Source organism: Callithrix jacchus, chromosome 7, assembly GCF_049354715.1.
Source record: "Callithrix jacchus isolate 240 chromosome 7, calJac240_pri, whole genome shotgun sequence".
NCBI classification, from domain to species: domain Eukaryota; kingdom Metazoa; phylum Chordata; class Mammalia; order Primates; family Cebidae; genus Callithrix; species Callithrix jacchus.
In genome coordinates, this window is record NC_133508.1 from 2,480,354 (window position 1) to 2,493,640 (window position 13,287).

Consider the following 13,287-nt stretch of genomic DNA (forward strand, 5'->3'; position numbering starts at 1 on the left):
GTACTGGGCAGGTACAGTGGCTCATGCTTGTCACTCCAACACTTGGGGAGGCTGAGGCAGGAGGATCACTTGAGCCCCAGAGTTCAAGGCCAGCCTAGGCAACATACTCAACAACAAAAAGCTGGGCATGGTGGTGCGTGCCTGCATTCCCATCTATCTGGGAGGCTGAGGCAGGAGGCGCACTTGAGCTCAAGATGGAGGCTATAGTGAGCTATGATCATACCACTGCACACCAGCCTGGGCCGCACAGTAAGACTCTGTTTCTAAAATGAAATAAAATAAAATATTGATACTTACAATATTATAAAATTCAGTATTTGCAGCTATTTAGACTTAGGTTACTTTTTATGTCAACTTTAAAAATGTACAAGAATACGTATTTGTTCAAAAAACTTTTAGGAGCAACAAAAAAAAAAAGAGGTCTAAGAAAGAGTAACCAGAAAGAAAGAAAGAAAAAGGATTGAAGAGGAACCGTGGGACGAGGGCAGACTGTTTCAAGCCTCAGAGGGACCAAGGTAAGAGCCCTGAGATAACCTGTTGAGGCTTCATTTATGAGTGAATGTGTTGGGAGAGGTATTTTCACATTTCCCTGGCCCAAGAAGCGATTTTGAGTTTGGAGATGAAAGATTCCCTTGGCCCCCAGGACCTCAAAAAAAAAAAAAAAAAAAAAAAAAAACCAGAAAAAAACGAATTGCTTGAAGGCAAAATGATGTCCAAGGGGATTGCAAAATTGGGAGTGAGATAGTGAGAGAAGAGTGTTTTAAACAATGGGGAAACAGCCAGGCGCGGTGGCTCACCTCTCTAATCCCAGCACTTTGATAGGCTGAAGCAGGTGGATCACTTGAGGTCAGGAGTTCGAGGCCAGCCTGGCCAACATGGTGTAACCCCATCTCTACCAAAAATACAAAAATTAGCCGGGCATGATGGTGAGTGCCTGTAATCCTAGCTACTGGGGAGACTGCGGCAGAAGAATTGCTTGAACCCGGGAGGCAGAGGTTGCAGTGAGCCGAGATGGCGCCATTGCACTCCAGCCTGGGTAACAGGGCATGACTCTGTCTCAAAAAAAAAAAAAAAAATCTGACTGTATTGACTAGCTTGCCCAACAACAAAAAAGAATGTGGAAATGAACGGAGTCCTGAGGATTCTCCTGATAGCCTCCTGGGGAGGTGGCAGTGCTGTGTCTACCCAAGGCTTTCTAGCCTATGTAGTGCCTAGCTTAGAACAGATGGAGAACCACTCACTTCCAAGGGCAGCAAATGGCTGGACAAGAAGCATATTGCAGCCGGGCGCGGTGGCTCAAGCCTGTAATCCCAACACTTTGGGAGGCCGAGGCGGGTGGATCACGAGGTCAAGAGATCGAGACCATCCTGGTCAACATGGTGAAAACCCGTCTCTACTCAAAATACAAAAAATTAGCTGGGCATGGTGGCGCGTGCCTGTAATCCCAGCTACTCAGGAGGCTGAGGCAGGAGAATTGTTTGAACCCAGGAGGCGGAGATTGCAGTGAGCCGAGATCGCGCCATTGCACTCCAGCCTGGGTAACAAGAGTGAAACTCCGTCTCAAAAAAAAAAAAAAAAAAAAAAAAAAGAAGCATATTTCTCCAGCCTTTCATGCACCAAGGACCCAGCAGCCTCAATGTTTTGTGCTGTCTAAAACCTTCGTGAACCTTGCATGGCCCTGGGCCTGGGATGGAAGCCCCCGTAATGGCTGAACTTGGAATTCCTCCTTATCCAGGGGGACAGGGAGCTCGGAAACAGATGAATGTTTTAGGAAACATACAAATGTAATATTTTTCGAACTCTGTTGTTGCATATTACAAGCCACTTCATAAGGGCTGAAAAGTGTTAGGCTGGGTTAGCCGGGAGGTCATAGGTGCAGTTGCAGCAGGGTGTGGGGCATGATCTAGATTCTATGAAATGACGAATGACGAGGAGAAGAGGAAATGGAGAAATACGCAGACTGCTATTTCAAGAAGCTTGGCTATGAATAGAAGGTGAGATAAGAGTGGATACAGAGAGGAAGATTCAGCTGGGGCTGCTGACGGCAACCTTGCAATGTGCAAGGCTGGACCAGAGACCAGCCTCTCTGGGCACCTTTTGGTTGTTTTCTTGGTATTTATAAAGGTAGCTGTAAAGTAAGGCAGGTCATTGCAGTAGGTGAACCCCCAAATCTCAGTGGCTTCGTGCCACACGAGGGAGGTCAAGTCCAAGTGTGGGATCCCATTCAGCGATCACGTTCACCGGCAGAGATACAGAGACCTGAGCTCATCCCAGCCATGGTCTCTGACACGTGGCTCCCAGAGTTGCTCTGGAAAGGGGAAAGAGCATAGGGAATGGCCTTTGGGAGGTTTACCTGGGTGTGGACTGGAAGTGCTGCACATCACTTCTGCCCACTTTGAGTAGAACTCAGTCCCGTGACCACACCTGCCTGCAAAGGAGCTGGAAGTGGAACGTAGCTGTGTGCCCAGTCAGGACAGGAGGTAGATCGGATGAATTCATAGCTCGTCTCCGCCACGTCAGTCTACCCACTCGTTACTATGACCCAATTAGCTTGTGTCTGAGCCTCGAGACCCCACCCTCAGTTTAGACGGGATCTGGACTATATTACTGCTCAAATACCCATCCTAAGCTATTTCCTGCCTGATATATTCAAGTCTGGACTTCTTGTAGAGACCGTAAGGGAACCATCCCTGTTTATGACACAAGTCACAAAACCCCTTAATTCTTAGCTTGGGAAGGATCAGAGGGGAGGGTTTAGGGGGTTGGCGCATGGCAAGCAACAGGACCAGTTGCCCCTGAAACAGTTCTATTTTTGGGTTTTCCTTTGGGGTTCTCCACTGTGATGACCATTGGCCCCAGGGACTTTCTCCAATAACAATATACGCCCAATGTAAACACAATGCCCCTTCACACATCTGTGCAGGATGGCGTTTTCACAAAGACTAAGTTCTAGGCCAGGAGTGGTGGCTTACTCCTGTAATCCCAACACTTTGGAAGGCAGGCAGATCATCTGAGGTCGGGAGTTCGAAACCAGCCTGACCAACATGAAGAAACCCTGTGTCCACTAAAAATACAAAATTATCTGGGCTTGGTGGTGCATGCCTGTAGTCCCAGCTACTCAGGAGGCTGATGCAGGAGAATTGCCTGAACCCAGGAGGCAGAGGTTGTGGTGAGCCGAGATCTCGCCATTGCACTGCAGCCTGGGCAACAAGAGCAAAACTCTGTCTCAAAAAAAAAAACCAAAAAACAAAAAAACTAAGTTCTAAGAGAGGACAAATGAAAAATTAAGAGGTATTATATGTAAGCCAGAGGCCTCTAGTCACACATAGCCATAGAATTGCTCACTGTTGGCCAGGCATGGCGGCTCACACCTGTAATCCTAGCAGTTTGCGGGGTTGGGTGGATCACCTGAGGTCAGGAGTTTTAGACCAGCCTGGCCAATGTGGTGAAACCCCATCTCTACTAAAAATACAAAAAGAAAAAAAGTGAGTCGGGTGTGGTGGTGCGTGCCTGTAACCCCAGCTGGTCGGGAGGCTGAGGCAAAAGAGTCACTTGAACTGGGGAGAGGGAGTCTGAGTGAGCCGAGATCGTGTCACTGCACTCCAGCCTGGGCAGCAGAGCAAGACTCCATCTCAAAAAAAAATGGCTCACTGTCTACTCTCTCTTTTTTTTTTTTTTTGACACTGTCTGACTCTGGCACCCAGGCTGGAGTGCAGTGACATGATCTTGGCTCACTGCAGCCTTTGGCTGCTGGGTTCAAGCGATTCTCCTGCTTCAGCCTCCCGGGCAGCTGGGATTACAGGCTCGTATCACCATACCTGGCTATTTTTTTTTGTAGTTTTAGCAGACAGGGTTTCACTATGTTGGCCAGGCTGCTCTGAACTCCTGACCTCAGATGATCCTCCCTCCTTGGCCTCCCAAAGTGCTGGGATTACAGGTGTGAGCCACTGTGCCCAGCTTGTCTGTTGTAAGTGCTGCCCCTAGTGACTTGCAGGACTTCTAACGTGGACAGCTGGATTTGTCCCTGACTTGAGACGCTCTTCTAGACTTGGATATCTGACTCTTTGTCTGAGTCTGGCATCAGCTTGGCTTACTGATGTGCCATCTTGCTTAGTCAGTTTGGGCTGCCTTTGATGCCCTGGGTTTTGGAATGTACTTGTTTGGCCCTGGGCCTTGGTGTGTGTTTGTATATGTATGTGTATTGGTGATAGTTCCAATCTGGACTATGTTTTTTGCTTTGGCCACTGAGCCTGTCCTATGGCTAGACTAACCCGCTGCTTCAAGCCTCCTTGTGCCCCTCGGGTTACTCTTTTGACATGCCGTCTACAGACACCACAGCAGGACCCAACCCCCCATTCCCTCTCCTGGACTTTTAGTTACTGAGTGACGCAGTTCTATCTTGAGTAATTAGCAGACCAGGGACTGACCTCAACCTTCAAATGAGCTTAATCTCTCTATAACGAGGGTGTAGAATTATGCAACCTTTGAACAACACACAAAAATCGTGTTTACCCTGGTATTTAGCAAGCCCACAAGAGAGCCAGAAATCCATAAGGAAAGATATTTTAATGGAAGGGAGAACTAAAGGGCACATAGTGGTCAAAGCCACTGGGCGCTAGGAATTGAATGTCTGTGTCCCCACAAATCCATGTGTTGAAGTCCTTACCCCTAATTGGTGGTCTTAGGAGGTGAGACCTTTGGGAGACAGTGAGGTCATGAGGATGGAGCTCTCACGAATGGGAGCAGAAGACAGGAAGGTGGCCATGTGCAACCTGAAAGAGAGCCCTCACTAGAACCCAATGATGCTGCTGCCCTGATCTGGGATTTCCAGACTCCAGAACTGTGAGAAAGAAGTTTCCATTGTTCATAAGCCACCCAGTCTATGATACTCTGTTAGGGCAGCCCAAACAGACGAAGACAATGGGCACGTGGGGTGATTCCGGTGGTCAGTCCATCAAACTGCCTCTGGCTTGGCTCTCAGAGATTCATGCTTCGGCCCTAAGGAGAAGGGACTCTAATAAAAAAGCAACCATAAAAGCAGTGTTTTACAAAATTCCCTTGGGACACTGGGGGCCCACATGACATTTCAGGGGAGGGATATTTCAGGGGAGTTGGACCCTGGGAGGAATGTGACTGGTACGAGACTATAGATGAAAGAGGGTAAGACGTGGGGGACTGGTGCCGTGTGGGGAAGGCTGGAGTGTCTGTAATTCTGAGTGATGTGGCTTGTGGAGATACGGGATGCACATATCCTGGTATGCACATCTGCACACACATTTGTACACGTAGGACTTTAAAAAGTGAGGCAGCAGAATGCTATTATAGAAGCTTTTCTCCTCTGTATTACCCAAGCCAGACAGAATTCTGGAATGTCATCAAGAAGATTTGTCTCGGATTAGGGAAGATTACAATACCAAGAGGAAACAGACAAACAGAAACTCGAATTAGAATAAGAATATGATCAAGGTGTGAGGTTTTCTTGCAGGAAATACTTTCCTATTTTGTGAAAAATATTAATAAGTGATCTAAATGTATAGGTCTTAACCTATGAACATGAGACAGAGAGAATGATTCCATTGAAGAATCTACCAAGCTACATGAGAAAAATCAAGATATATGCCTGATTAAAAAAAAATCAATTTGTACCTAAGAACTTGAAATGAAAAGCAAGTTCTGGATTCTATTTCTCCACACCTTACTGGCTCCCATCTTCTACTATTTCTGATATTTTTCCCCATAGCTCTAAATAATATGCATATACAGTGATTTCTTGATTTATAAATGTTAGGCAACTGTATGCTAACTTCCTTGTGTCGTAGTGAAGTATGTAACTTCAGATTAGCATCCTCTCCCATTTTCTTTCCAGTACAGTTAAAAAAACCTTTCATTTCACTCTCTTAATTTCTATTTCCAAGCTAAAACATGATACCCAACCCTCAATTTTATTTATTTGTTTGTTTGTTTTGAGCCACAGTTTCACTCTTGTTGGCCAGGCTGGAGTGCAATGGTGTGACCTCGGCTCACCGCAACCTCTGCCTCCTGGGTTTAAGTGATTCTCCTGCTTCAGCCTCCTGAGTAGCTGGGATTACAGGTGCATGCCAGAATGCCCAGTTAATTTTTTGTATTTTTAGCAGAAACAGGGTTTTACCATGTTAGCCAGGCTGGTCTCAAACTCCTGACCTCAGGTGATTCCCCCACCTTGGCCTCCCAAAGTGCTGGGATTACAGGTGTAAGCCACCACTCCCAGCTGTATTTTTTTTTTCCCGCAGAGTTTTGCTCTGTCACCCAGGCTGGAGTGCAGTGGTGTGATCTTGGCTCACTGCAACCTCCACCTCCTGGATTCAAGTGATTCTCCTGCCTCAGCCTCCCGAGTAGCTGGGACTACAGGTGCCCACCACCACCCCTGGGTAATTTTTGGTATTTTAAGTAGAGATGGGGTTTCACCATGTTACCCAGATGGTCTCAATTTCCTGACCTTGTGATCCTCCCACTTCAGCCTCCCAAAGTGCTGGGCGCATTTTTAATTTTATAGATGGTATCTTTCAATTCCTCCCTTAGGCCGATGAAAATCTAGCCTCTGATTCTCTTTTCTTTATTACGCGTCTTCATCCCTGTCTTCTTCCCATCTCTGTCAGCTGCATCTTTATTTTTCTATTGTGAATGCTAATATTTAAATTCTGATCAAATTAACTGTAGTTAACTTTCCTATGATTTGTCGATAAATTGATTGTAAAAGTTGATAATCAATGTGCAGTCAATATTTCTTTTTTGCTATGTAGAATTTGAAATTTTTCATATATTTGAGGCATTTCCCACCTAATCAGTCCTGGGGGAGGCAGAGCTCTTCTCCTATTACAGAAAATAGAAAATGCGAATCTTTACCCTCCCCGCTTCCCTTGCTGGTATTGGGTAGGCGTTTAACCCAAGCAGAGCCAGGCTTATGCATCATTATGTTTTACGTTGGGAGCAGCTCACTAACAGAGTCATGGATGCTGAGAAGTTCTGGGGCAGTGGTGGTGGTGGTGTTAATGACATCCAGGCTAAGGGGTAGGAGAAGGGTGGGGAAGGGACTTAGTGGTGCAGTACAACACCCACTGATGCGATTGCTGGATGGCACCAACTCCGTCATCTGTTGGTGGCAATAGTGGGGTTCTCCCTGGACAGCCTCATCATGGCTATGGGCCCCACTGGGTAACTTCTGAACCCTTGGCAGTTCTCAGAGTCACCAGCACCTTTCAGGAAATTTCATAGTTTCCAGCTAAGAGTCTTGATTAATGTACAATTAACGAACTATCTTCTTATGGTTGTGAAAGTGTTGTTCACTGCAATACATGTTTATTTCTTTGTCTATGGATTTAATATTACATATTTAAGTCGTTCTGTAGAGAAAGTTCTAGTCATGAAGTTCAAATGCGTTTTCCGGCTGGGCATGGTGGCTCACACCTGTAGTCCCAGCACTTTGGGAGGCTGAGGCAGGAGAATCACTTGAGCCCAGGAATTCAAGACCAGTCTGGACAACACAGTGAGATCGCAGCTTTACTAAAAATAAAAAAGTTAGGTGTGGTGTGCACCTGTGACGCCAGCTATGCGGGAGGCTGAGGTGGGAAGATCACTTGAGCCTGGGAAGTCGAGGCTGCAGTGAGCTATGATCATGCCACTGCACTCCAGCCTGGGTGACAAAGTGAGACGCTCTCTCAAACAACAGCAACACAAATGCATACCCTCAAGTATATCCAAACTCGAAGTCTCCTGTCTATTCCATCCTCTCCCTTTTATTGTCCAGGACATCCCCCGTGGTTCAGAACTTGCCCTGTTCCTGCTCCGTGGTCTGTTTGCTCCCCAGGCCTGTGGAACAGCTCTGAGCCTGCAACCCCCATTCACAGTCCCCTGATTTGGATTCACCACTTCTAGATCCTGCATTTCTCTCTTTCTTGGTTTCCTTCTTCACTTTATTGAATTTCACATTCAATTAGCTTCGCACATGGAAATAAAAAGTCTTTATTCTGAATGTATATTCGGCTGATAGTTTGACTGTAGATAGAATTCTAGAATGTGGCAGCTATTCATAAAGCCCATGTTCACAGTCAGACTACATTTCCTAGCCTCCTGATGAGTTAGGTATGGCTGTGTGACTGAATTCCCTCCAATGAAATGTGTTGAGAACCACTTCCAGGCCTGAACCACAAAAACCTCCCATAGACAATTCTTCATTCTCTTCCCTTTTCCATCAGGCCTGATACAAAAGAGCCTGACAACTTCGGAAGCCCGGTGTAGAAGGTAGAGAAGCCACAAGCTGAGGAGCCTGGAGATTCTTCCAGTAGTCTTTCCGATTCTAGCGCTGGATTTTGTTCAGACGAGAAACACATCGCAACATTTCCAAAGCAAGTAATATTGTACAATCATAGGTCATTCCAAATTCACAGAGAAAAGCAGCAATCTTCCCAAAGAATTAAGAAAGTCTGCTGGGCCACAAAACAAGTGTTAATAAATTTGAAAAGATTGAAATTATACTTCATATATTTTCTGATTACACTGGACTGGAACTAGAAATTAATAACAGAAGGAGGCCTGGAAAATCCACAAATATGTGGAAATTAAACAACACACTCTTAACCAATAGGTTAAAGAAGAAATCAAGATAAATTAGAAAATAACTTGATAAATGAAAAAGAGAAGACGACATCACAAAACTTGCGGGATGCTGTGAAAGCAGTGCTAAGAGGGCAATGCTCACATGGAAAAGGGAGAAGGGCCTCAAATCAGCAAGTTCACTTTACACCTTATGGGTCTAGAAACAGAAGAACAAACTAACCTCGCAGCCAGCAGAAGGAAGGAAATAATGAGGACAGCACAGAGATAAATAAAGTAGAGACTAGAAAAACAATAGAGAAAATGAATGAAACCAAGGGTCAGTTATTGGAAATAATCAACAAAATTGACCCACCTTTATCTAGCGTAACTTAAGGGAGGAAAAATAAAAGAAAGAGGACACTCAACTGAATCAGAAATGAAAGAGGGACGTTACAACCGATCTCACTGAAGTAAGTCTTTTAAGAGAATACTGTGATCAGCTGTATGCCAAAAACGTCAATAACCTAAATGAAATGGATACATTCTAGAAACACAGAACCTATCAAGAATGAATAATGAATAGATAGAAAACCTGAGCAGTCCTTAATAAAGAGATTGAATCAATGTCAAACAACCTCCCAACAACAACAAAAAGAAGCCCAGGACCAACTGCTTTCACTGGTGAATTCAACCAATCAGTTAAAGAAAAATTAACACCAGTTCTTCTCAAACTCTGCAAAGAATTGAACAGGAAGGAAACCTTCCAAACTTAGTCCTACCCTGATACCAAGGACAAACAGACACTACAAGATAAGAAAACTACAAACTAAGATCATGGATTAATATTGATGCAGACATCCTAAACAAAAGACTAGCAAATAAAATTTAATAACATATTAAAATAATTATACCCTATGACCAGACACAGTTTATTCCTGGAATTCAAGGAGGTTTCAACATATGAAAATTCATCAATGTAATAAACCACATCAACAGATTAAAAGAAAAGACACATAATTATCTCAATTGATGCAGAAAAAGTATTAATATTGGAGAAAATGAACACTCTTTCATGATGAAAACACTCAACAAACTAGGAATAGAAGAAAATGTCCTCTGTGTAATAAAGGCCATAGCTGAAAAGCCCACAGTCAATATCATACTCAATGGTCAAAGACTGAAAGTTTTTCTTCTAGAATCAGTAACATGAATAGGATGATCACTGTTACGAACTAAATTGTGTCCTCTTAAATTCACAGGTTGAAGCTCTAGCCCTCAATATGACTGTCTTTGGAGACAGGGCCTTTTAGGAGGTAAGTAAGGTTAAATGAGATCGTGAGACTGAGGCCCTAATCTGTTAAGACTGACGTCCCTTTTTTTTTTTTTTTTTTTTAGACAGAGGTCTCTCTCTGTTGCCCAGTGTCATGATCTTGGTTCACTGCAACCTCCATCTCCTGGTCTCAAGTGATCCTCCTACCTCAGCCTCCCAAGTAACTGGGACTACGGGCATGCACCACCACACATGGCAAATTTTTGTATCTTTAGTAGAGGTGGGGTTTCACCATGTTGTCCAGGCTGGTCTCAAACTCCTGGGCTCAAGCAATTCACCCACCAAAGTGCTGGGATTATAGGGATGAGCCACTGTGCTCTGCCTAGGAATGATGTCCTTATAAGAAGAAGAAGGGGCCAGGCATGGTGGCTCACACCTGTAATCCCAGCACTTTGGGAGGCCGAGGTGGGAGGATCACATGGTCAAGACATTGAGACCATCCTGGGCAACATGGTGAAATCCTGTCTTTACTAGGCAGGAGAATCACTTGAACCCAGGAGACGGAGATGGCAGTGAGCCGAGATCACACCACTGCTCTGCAGCCTGGGCGAGAGTGAGACTGTCTCAAAAAAAAAAAAAAAAAGAGGAAGAGATACCAAGGAGCTCTACTTTTACCACTTCTGTCCAACATACTGAATGTTTTAGCCAGAACAGTGAGACAAGGGAAAGAAACAGAAGGCATCCCCATTGGACAGGAAGAAGTAAAATCGCTGTTCACAGATTTTAGATTATATCCTAAAGATTCCTTTAAAAAAACCCAAACTGCTAGAACTAATAATGAATTTTAAAAAGTAGCAAGATACGGCCGGGCGCGGTGGCTCAAGCCTGTAATCCCAGCACTTTGGGAGGCTGAGGCGGGTGGATCACGAGGTCAGGAGATCGAGACCATCCTGGTCAACATGGTGAAACCCCGTCTCTGCTAAAAAATATACAAAAAATTAGCTGGGCATGGTGGCGCGTGCCTGTAATCCCAGCTACTCAGGAGGCTGAGGCAGGAGAATTGCCTGAACCCGGGAGGCAGAGGTTGCGGTGAGCCGAGATGGCGCCATTGCACTCCAGCCTGGGTAACAAGCGCAAAACTCCGTCTCAAAAAAAAAAAAAAAAGTAGCAAGATACAAAATCAACACATACAATTCCATTGCAGGAACAATGAACAATCTGAAAAGAAAATTAAGAAAATGGTTCTACAAACAGTGATATGAGAAATAATAAAATACACAGGAATACACCTCTCCAGAGAGGCAAATGACTTGCACACTCAAAACTACAAAATGTTGCTGAAAGGAAGAAAATGCAAATAACAGGAAAGATGTCTCACGTTCTGGACTGGAAGACTTAATAGCTTAGAGGTCAACACTGCTCAAAACGATATATGGATTTAATGTAATTCCTATCAAAATCCCAAATATGTTTTTTTCAGAAATAGAAAAGTTATTCTACAATAAATATTGAATGTCAAGGGATCTTAAATAGCCAAAACAATCAAGAAAAGAACAGTTGTAGGCCTCACAATTCTCAAATGCAAATTTTATTACAAAACGACAGTAATTAAAACAAGGAGGGACTGGCATAAAGACAGGCATCTCGACCAATAGAATAGAGACCAGAAATAAATCCTTGCATATAGAGCCACATGACTTTTGAGAAGAGTGCCAAGACCGTTCAACAGGGAAAGGACAACTTTTTCAACAAATCGTGAATGGAAACTGGATATCTATATGGAAAATAATGAAGTTGGACTCTTACCTTACACCATACTCAAAAATTAATTCGAAATGGATGAAAGACCTTTATATAAAAGCTAAAATGATAAAACTCTTAGGAGAAAGCATAGGGAAAACCATCCGTGACATCAGATTTGACAGTGATTTCTCGACTGTGACGCCAACATCACAGGCAACAAAAGAAAAAAATAGATGAATTAGATCCATCAAAATAAAAAACTTCTGTATATCGAAGGACACGTCAACAGATTGAAAAGGCAACCTACAGAATGGGAGAAAATATTTGCAAATTATCTATCTGATAAGGGTTTAATATCCAGAATATGTAAAGAATTCCTACAACTCAACAATGAAAAACTCATGATTAAAAAACTAGGCAAAGTATTTGTATATCTCCAAAGAAGATATACGAGTGGTCACCAGGTGAATGAAAAGATACTCAACACCACTAGTCATTAGGGAAATACAAATGAAAACCACAGTGAGATACCACCTCATACCTATGAGAAAGGGTACTGCTAAAAAGGAAAACATAAATGTTGGCAAGGATGAGGCGAGACTGGAATACTGTGCATTGCAGGTGGGAATGGAAAATGGAAAACACTATGGCAGGTTCTCACAAAATTAAAAATAAAATTACCATAAGATCTAGCAATATCATGTCTCCATATATAGTCAAAAGAATTGAAAGCAGGATGTCAAACAGATATTTGTATAGCCAGCTTCATAGCACTATTATTATTTTTTTTGAAACAGTGTCAAAAATTATTTTATTTTATTTTTTTGAGACAGAGTCTCATTCTGGCACTCAGGGTGGAGTGCAGTGGTACGATCTCAGCTCACTGCGACCTCTGCCTCCTGGTTTCAAGTGACCCTCCTGCCTTAGCCTCCCAAGTAGCTGGGACTACAGGCATGTGCCACCACACCTGGGCCATTTTTATATTTTTAGTAGAGACAAGGTTTTACCATGTTGGTCAGGCTGGTCTCAAACTCCTGACCTCAGGTGATCTGCCTGTCTTGGCCTCCCAAAGTGTTGGGATTACAGGCGTGAGTCACTGTGCCCAGCCCATAGCAACATTATTCACAATAGCCAAAAGGTGGATAAAACCCAAATGGCCACTGACAGATGAACAGATAAAATAAAATATAGTCTATCCAGACAATGAAATGTTGTTTGGTTTCAAAAAGGAAGAAAGTTCTGATACATGCTGTAACATGGGTGAACTTTGAGAACATTAAGTAAAGTGTCAGCCACAAAAGGACACATCCTGTGATTTTACTTATATGAAGCTGTTAAGAGTAGCCAAACTCATAGAAACAGAAAGTAGAATGGTGGTTGCCAGGTGCTGGGTGAGAGGAACCAGGGAATTGTTGTTTAATGGGTACAAAGTTTCATTTTTACTATATGAAAAAGTCAGGGCAATTGGTGGCACAAGGACTTAACACTATTGAATTGTATTCTTAAACATAGTTACGATGGTAAATTTCATATTATGTATCTTTTTATTGTAATTAGGAATTTTATTTATTATTATATTTAATTTTTAATTTTTAGAGACTGGTTCTTGCTGCAGTGCAGTGGTGTGGTCAGAGCTTACTGCAGCCTCAGATTCCTGGGCTCAAGCGATCCTCCTGCCTGCCTTCCGAGTAGCTGGGACTTCA

The 13,287-nt window shown here is 43.6% G+C and overlaps 1 protein-coding gene across 20 annotated transcripts in view; it reads left to right on the top strand.

Annotated features, from left to right (window-relative positions):
- Positions 1–13,287, top strand: part of USP6NL (USP6 N-terminal like) — a 275,187-nt gene that overhangs the window by 86,698 nt on the left and 175,202 nt on the right. For all 20 annotated transcript variants that reach the window (XM_078329248.1, XM_078329245.1, XM_078329259.1 and 17 more), the window contains one exon: positions 400–515. The gene's annotated coding sequence lies outside the window, so the exon portion shown is untranslated. The remainder of the gene's footprint in view (positions 1–399; positions 516–13,287) is intronic.